The sequence below is a fragment of the Ceratosolen solmsi genome, unplaced genomic scaffold (assembly GCF_000503995.2).
Source record: "Ceratosolen solmsi marchali unplaced genomic scaffold, CerSol_1.0 scaffold11, whole genome shotgun sequence".
NCBI classification, from domain to species: domain Eukaryota; kingdom Metazoa; phylum Arthropoda; class Insecta; order Hymenoptera; family Agaonidae; genus Ceratosolen; species Ceratosolen solmsi.
This window is the reverse complement of record NW_011948416.1, coordinates 9029750-9038343: the sequence shown is the minus strand read 5'-3', so window position 1 is coordinate 9038343 and position 8594 is coordinate 9029750.

Genomic DNA, 8594 nt, shown 5'->3' with positions numbered 1-8594 from the left:
TTAAAGAACTGCCGATTATCTTTTCTATGTAAGCGCGTACTTTCAACTACGCTGCCGAAAATGTGGCCACGAGGCGTGTTTACAGTATACTTGCACTGACCGGCAGTTACGCTTGATGGAGAGCGAAGTGATTTTACGAATGAGCGTCGCCTCATGGCGCGTTGCGCTTAAATGTGCATGCGGCGTCTTCAGCGCCGGCAACAGTGTCGATGCGCGTCCCTTCCAGAAATTTTCCTTTGGCGTGAGAAAACGAAGCTTCTAGAAGTTTCGAAGGCATCCCTTTTTTTTGTGAGTGCTGGCAGTAAATTATATTTCAAATCGTAAACTTGCTCGGTCTTGCCGAGTTTTGTTTGTAAACATTTTCTAATATTATAATCATTTATATTCCTAATAAGTAATCAATAATAATTATGAGATATTTCAAAATCCATGCGACAACTACTAAATAGAAAATAAAATACTAGTCTTTGTAAAACTTTACGTAGAGTTGAAGTAAGGATTTACCATTGTTCGGAAAATAATCCCACAATTTGACTAGTCAGCCAAACGTGCAATAATTAACGTAGAACAATAAAATCCACTAGATGTTATGTGGGGTTGCCGGGCAAGTAAAGGGTGAATGCACTGATTAATAATTAACACATGTCTTTATTATTTCTATTTATTTGAATTGATTTACAAAATGGTGAATTACAGACGAACTTTATATTTCTTGATAATCTTGTGGTGTTGAAATATATTTACTATGAATGAAGCAGGTTATAATCTATTGAATATTATCGCTAAGAGGTTATCATGATTGTAGTGCTCTGATCGAACACTGGAATGCCATTGTGTTTATCTTAACACGTGTGTAGTTGCCTTTAAATATCGGTCGTAAGAGAGCCGAGATGGAGGTTATGCGAAGCTGTGTGCACCTGTGGCGGGAACATCTTATCGTTGGGATTAAAAAGCCACTGTGGCGTCTGTAGCTGGTCTTGTTCAAGAGTATGTCCGGGAAGCTTCCGTAGTTGGACTTTATCCGTCCGTCTTCTACATAAGCCGAGAAATCAAGAATGAGTACTAGCTGTAAGGACTTACTTGCAGTGTATCGTGATTTTCCAGTCTCTCTTCGATGGCTTGTTATTACGTTCCCTTGCAATGTTGCAACCCTTCAGTTCTTCCTTGTCTCCAAGTGAGACCACAAGTGGTCAGGTCCCACGCAATCCAGTCTTGATGAGATCAATTCAACTGTACACTAATTCACAATAGTGGAAAGAACTTATTATTAAAACTCAGCTAGCTAAACGACTCATCTCTCCGGTCCTCCTCCGTGAGAGTTGGTCGTGACTTATCCTTCACTGTAAGAAGTATTTGGAAAGAGTAAGTGAGGGTACATTACGTAGTCCCTTCTTAAAATGATTCACTGATCCCGCTCCACTTGGGATCCCTTCTTCCTTTATTAATTAACCAATCAGTGGTTGATCTTGGGTCGCACAATAGATTATGCACGCCTTCATTTCCACTTCCTTCCGGGCTCAGTTCCGAATTTGCTAATTGGGAAAGTGTCGGAAGGTGGCGAGCCTTTTCCATTGGTCACCTCTCTTTGGTTGCCTCATCCCTCTCTGGGACTTGGCTAGAAGAAGGGTCCGCTTGGGCGTGGTCAATTTTCCAATACGATCGACCAGATGTGGCATAGCCAAGAACAATGCAAGCATTGTCTTAAAGGCCGAGTGCGCACGTATGGTCATTGCATGTGTAGTACGTATGGGTTTTCGGTTGCAGTAAATATTTGTACTCAATGCTTCACGCATATCTGATATTCGTTCTGAATCTACTTTGGGGTTCTCGCGGCAGTAAACCCATTAGGTTCTACTGCACTGGGAGTATGAGCACGTTCCGCTAGAGTTTTCCAGATGTTTTATGATACTAGTACAAATAATTATGAGCAGGAAAGTTTTGAAGTCTTAAATACAATTTTCATGATATTACTTGTCAGATATTTTATTGCCTTACTAAACGGAGTCTCTCATTCTCAAACAACCATATAATCAAATAATTTTAAAGTAATGTAAATTATGATACTAAAATATTTATGTATTGATCTTAGGACATTATTATTAAAAGAATAAATAAAGGTACGTGACGTGGAGCGATAATTGAATTTTCTACTAAAGATACTCAGCTTACTTATTTCAATGGATTTACATGTCGTAAACAATGGCATTCTATTCTTATTGTTAATCAATAATAGCGCCTCTCAGCACCTAAGGAAACTGGCATCATATAAGTTTATCCGTAGAACCGAACGATATTATTGCAAACTGCTAATTGCCAATTACAACAAAGCCTCGTCTTTTCTATCAAGCCCCGCTCCACCGCCCCCCCCCCACAAACCAATCAACTCCCACCGCTGCAAACTAAAGATAATCGAGGGCAATATAAATATCTCCAATCCTATAAACCACTCCACCTTCGTCTCTCTCTCTCTCTCTCTCTCTCTCTCTCTCTCTCTCTCTCTTTCTCGTGGAATATTTATCTGGAACAACCGCATCGACGATTTGCGCACGCATTCTTTCCGCTGCGTGATAAACGTCGGCCGGCAAATTTATATTTTCCGCGAGATTGTCGCGGAAGGAAGAAAGTCCCGGCGGTGCAATAAACGTCCCGCAGACCTTCCGCGGATTGCTCACGTGACATACGGCTTCGCGCTACGACCCGTCGAGATGCAAATTCACCTCAAGGACGCTTGCGAAATGCTCTTTCCTTTATGGACGCGCCAACAAAACATCACTATTCACCGAAAAATCTCGGGATTGCGCCGTATTTTTCCTCTCGTTGATCCTCACTTCCGTTCTTTTCCCTCCTCCTTTTCTTCTTCCTCTTAATCCCTTCTTCGTCCCTCTGCTGCTCTTCTTCTTATTGCTATTGTTGCTAGTGTTGCTCTTGGTATTATTCAATGGCATTTTTACTTTTTTATTTATTTAGTCATTCTGTCAATTTAAATATTTTCATATTATTTCAGTGCTATAAGAGTCAGTTTTGTAATTAAGCAAACCTTTACTTGGCAAAGCGTATTGGAATAAATATTGGTAAACTCGGAATTTTCGCATTCGTTCAGCAACCTTCATTTCGCGAATTAAAGCTGTAAAATAGTCCCTTACATATACCAAATCCGTAATTAGAAACATTAATAAAATTTATATCGTATAATAAACTACTAATAGGATGTAAAAAGTTTTATCGAGGATGATTATTTATAAAAGATTATTCGAGGATGTATATCTTTTTACTCTAATGCTTAAAATAATAAACTTCGTTAATGATTTTGCTTTATATAAAATATCAAATATAGAGATAAAATGAGATGCATTTTTATACTAAAAATATAATTACATAATTGACTTATTATATGTGTATAGATATTTATTTATATTTTAAACTATCTTTTCCTAGTACATAATTATGATTTACTACTTATAAATTATTATTATCAATTGAAAATCATAAACTATGATTAAACTTATGAATAGTGAAAAATATGCGTTTAGAGCAGTAATAAATAATATTCTTATCGAATATTTGCTTTTTACTAAAATTTCTAAATAATTCCAAGAGATATTATTGACTTTCTGAAACGCTATTCCGAAATGTATCAATCTTAATTATAAAATTATACCTATACGTATTAATTAACAAGTATTATTTTATACATAATTATACTTACTTTACCATAATTTATATTAATAAATAAATAAAAATTAAAAATATGTGTTTGTAGTAGTAGGAAGGAGGAAAGGATAGAAAAGGCGAGAAATGCTGTCGGCTCAGATTTCGCGCTTGAATTTGCTGAGTACAAGAAAAATTCTTGATGTTCAACCTCGTTGTTTATTCGTCGAGAAAATATGTATCTCAAGCAAACTTTATAGTACAAAGCTTTTGAAAAATCAGTTTTCACTTTTCGTTACGAATAGAAAATATAAAATGAGCATATTTTTGTTAGAGCATCACTCTAAACTTAACCATAGTTAAAATATCTTTCATTTTCGAATGTGAATTTAATAATATTCAAATGATGGATACGAACGTTCATTATATAATTCTAAATATATATTTCTAAATAAATATATAGAATGAAGAAGTGATTAGGCTGCCATCATAGAATTAGAATTACTACAATTTATCAATGAAATTTATTAAAGCACATTCTTCAAATTTTCTTGTAATAGTACATTTTAAAATTTTCTCTCTTACTATCTTCTTATCATAAATATAATCATAATATCCATAAATAAAGAGATGCACTTACAACTTTTCAAGAAATCGTTTCATGAGATCTTGTGTCATAGTATTTTCGAATATTTAGAAAATTTTTTTAGAATATCCTGTAAATATCGAATAGATGGATAATGTACAATAGAGAGAAAATTGATTGTATCGGACGTAATTTATCAGTACAGTTTTTATGGATTGAGGGAACTATAGATTAAGAAAATGATTAATAAAATCTTATAAACGCTATCGCAGCGTATAGATCGCATTATCCAATGAAATTGACGATATATCATTTGCTAAATGGTTATGACCAAAGTTCAAAACCTCAAAATATTTTTAATTTTTATTACTCATGTAAAATATAAGTCCATGAATTATTCGCCATTTAATCCAATCTCTGTATTATTTGTAATTTAACATTATTTTTATAAATTTATTTAAAGTAATATTGATGATATACGTGTTAGGGCGAAAGGCAATTAAATTAATTATTAATTATTTGTAAAAAATAATTATTACTTTATCAAAGTCCTAAGTTACAAAACAACGTCTAATAAAAAAGAGATGTTGTAAATAAATATATAAATAAATAGACCCGAGTTTTACGATCTAATGAACTCGTAGAGGAGTGGCTAAAATAATGAACTTTTTGGAATAGAAGGAAGTAATGAAATTTATCCACTAATTATATAGATTTACAAATTATAATAATAAATTGAAAAACATAATTAAGCAAATGATTATAATGTTTCAATATTTCAATATTTCACAAATAACAATATTTTCAAATTTTTTTTATGTTTTTTTTTGGTAATTAAAATTCCTAACGGAAATATGGTAATTAACGGAACTATGACTACTCTAACGAAAAACAATAATGTTACTATTATGAAAATATAAAGATATTCATATCGTAACAAAGTTCCTGTAAGATTCTATAGTTTACTGATGGATATGTTATCCTTAAGCGATTGTATTCTACTATCTCCTTTTTTACTTATCCCTAGGATCACTTTCGCCTACGTCTTGTTTATATACATTTGTCCCAATAATTCTGCCAGATTTTTCTTTTATTTTCCAAGAATATCATAACTGAAACTCGTTCTTTTAACTGCCACTATTATTTTATGAGACTTATATGACGATATTTAATTGTCTTTAATTCAATATCTACAAATTCTTACATTTTTCTCATTCATTCGTGAACATAAGTAATTTATTTATAAATACAATCACGATTAAATCGACGATTAAAACAAGAAAGAAAAAGGTAAAATTTATGCAAGTAATATAAAATAACGTTTTAATGAAATTTAATTAAATGATAATATTAATAATATGCCAGCGAAAAAATATGTTTTATATTTTATAATTTCAATTAATTAAATATATATTATTGAAACATAAATTATTTTATACTAACTTTAATATTCACGTATAAGTATATATTAAAAAATTTGAATTCACTATTGTTTTCAATTTTTATATCTATTTTTAATACTCCCATATAAACTACTAAAATAATTTATTTTTAGTTTCACATTTTTACAAATTATCATGAAATAAATTTTGCAACGTCAACGAATACTTAATAAATTCAAAATAAAAGTCTCAGCCGCGAGAAAAATATAACTCTAACAATTCAAGTGAACGAACTTTTGGAACAATCAAAATAATTAACGAAACAAAAAAAAAAAAAAAAAAAAAAAAAAAAAATAATAAATAATGTATCAACGCCGATGGTTGAATCATTTGTCGCCAGTGAAATCATAAAATCATAAATAACATTGAATGAAATATAGCTGGACAAAAAAATAAATGAAAAAAAAAAAAAAATAGGAAAAAAGGCAGCCGTAGCCGAAGCACGTTGCTTCGTAGAAACAACGCCGCGCGAATATTGATTTGCCTGATGAGGTGGGATGGGGAGAACAGAGCGTTTACATGCGTGTGCATTCAGATGCCCTGATCTCTCTTCCGTGGTAATACATTGTGTTGCCGGAAGCCTATGGACGTGACGAGGAGTGATCATCATTAGTCAACTGCGCGAGGCTTGACGAGTTGTTCGATCTTGATCAAACGCCCTGGCGCAAATGATCCACCCGTCACACGTAAGAGTGAACTACGTAAAAGGAGCCCGAGACTAGAAGAGTCTGAAAAACGATCAGCGATTAGTAAATAAGCGTTTGTCAATGCACTTTCTTTTGGTTTTTTTTTTTTTTTAATTTTTGAAGGCCTTTACTTTGCTGGCGATTATGTTTAAGCAATTGGTTTCCGTTAAAGTGAGCAGCATGTAAGAGTGATACATGACAATATAATTTGCTCGCAAGATTATTAGTCTCAATATGAGGTATTATGTACATAAAGTCATTTTCTAAAGTGAGAGCTATAAATAACATCTTACTAATGATTATTACTCATAAAAGGGAAAATACTATATATCAACGTATTATATGGAATATTATAAATTTTTGTTGTTATGAATGAAGCATTAGGAAGTTGACGGTTTGTTCGATTATTGATGTGCCAGCCATTATCCTTATTACATGCCAAATTCATCCAAAATACGTGATCATACTTTATATCATTTAAGTTCAATCTACTATTATATACCCTCTTCTCTTATGCTATATATGACGGTATCTTACTATCAGGTTTTCCTTCTTCATCGTTTACTTGTTACTATCAATTTTTCAATTTCGCTACGACTTCGACTCATTTAAATTATGGCCTAATTAATATTTGTCGTCAGATTATTTATATTTAATCATTTACATACTTTTATAATTTGGATTTTATAATATATAAGTCCATTAACAATTACAGTATCAGGTCCAATGAATAGAAAATAGAAAATTGAAAGGAAAAAAAAAATTAAGATTTATATTTATTGTATATCAATACGATAAGGTAAAAAAAATTATTATTTATATGAACATTTCCTATGCTTCGTTTAAATATTTTCATAAAACATTTCTCCAATCATCATTTTTTAACTAATATTACTGTTCGGTTTTTTTTTGTTTATATCATATATTAAAGGATTGGTGTTGCAACTGAGGTAACTAAAGCCGGGTGGCAGGTCCCTTTATTCGAACTGCGGGTGCTCCGGCCGGCAGGGATTGGGGGGCTTGATGCCACACCTTGGCCCTACTGTCCACCGGCATGATGGGGGGCCAGGTCATTCTGGGGTCCCCCCCCCCCATGGAGTTGTTGAGATCTGGAGCCCCCCCTAGAATTGCTTGGATTTTCCTGATGCTGTGGGACGCGGCAGATGATATAGGGTCAGTAATTACCCCCCGCTCAGCGGTGTTGAGCCGGTTGATATCAGCTCTGAAGACTTCCAGAGCATCCTTCAGGATTTGGACTAGCTCTTTCGACCTATCAACCACTGCCACCACACTTGTGGCCAAACTCTTCATAGCCGCGGTTCTAACAAGCTCTGGGTAGGGTAGGCGGAAGTGCTCTGCAATCCCTATCCATTTACAGGATGAGCTGCGCCCTCGCCATCGAGCCTGGGCGACGACCAGGTTGTTTTGCGCTTCCATATATGCCTCAGCCACCTCAGCATTTGGGGCTATCTCTGGAATACAAGCCAGAAACATCTCACCAGTCAGCCCTCTAGGTGGGCAGGCCAGCCGGGACCACCTGTCCGGGAACCACTTTTTCATCTCCCGCTCGTAGAGAGGATTGCGCTCCTTTGCCCCCTCACTTAAGTACTTGAGGAGACCATCGGACACTGTGTAGAATCCGTCTGGAATGGCAAGCATGCTATCCATTGCCCCTTTCCTTTTTTGCTCCTGCCTATCTGGGGGATCAATTATGTCCTGAATCCCAAGCAGCTCCTGATTGGGGGCACTGCAATCACCCCCGACTTGGTCCCTCCCTGAACCCTGTTGGATCGGCTGCCGTGATGGTTCAGTGGATTAGTCTCTCGGCAGGATAATTTTAAAGGAAATCAATAACGGACAAGGCTGACAAATATAATATATTTATTTTAAAACAAGTGATTTTTTATGCTATGAAAGCGTCTATGGATATTACTGTGTTGCTTTGAGGTTATGCTGATGTCGTCAGTCAATCATGCTTGTGAGGCAGCATGAGAAGATGGTAGTTGAATCAAGTATGCTTGATGTATAAATAACTATACTTGATGTGGTGTCAGATCTTTAATGGAATTTATTATGTAATCAATTATGTCTTTAATTATGTAAGGGAACAGCGGTAGAATCTAGTCACAGGTAAAAACAATTAAAGGTAAGATTTCTAATTCGTGAAGGATTTAATAATCTGTATTTATAGAGTCTATTAGTCGATCTGTGTTGTTCTTGTGTAACCAATGT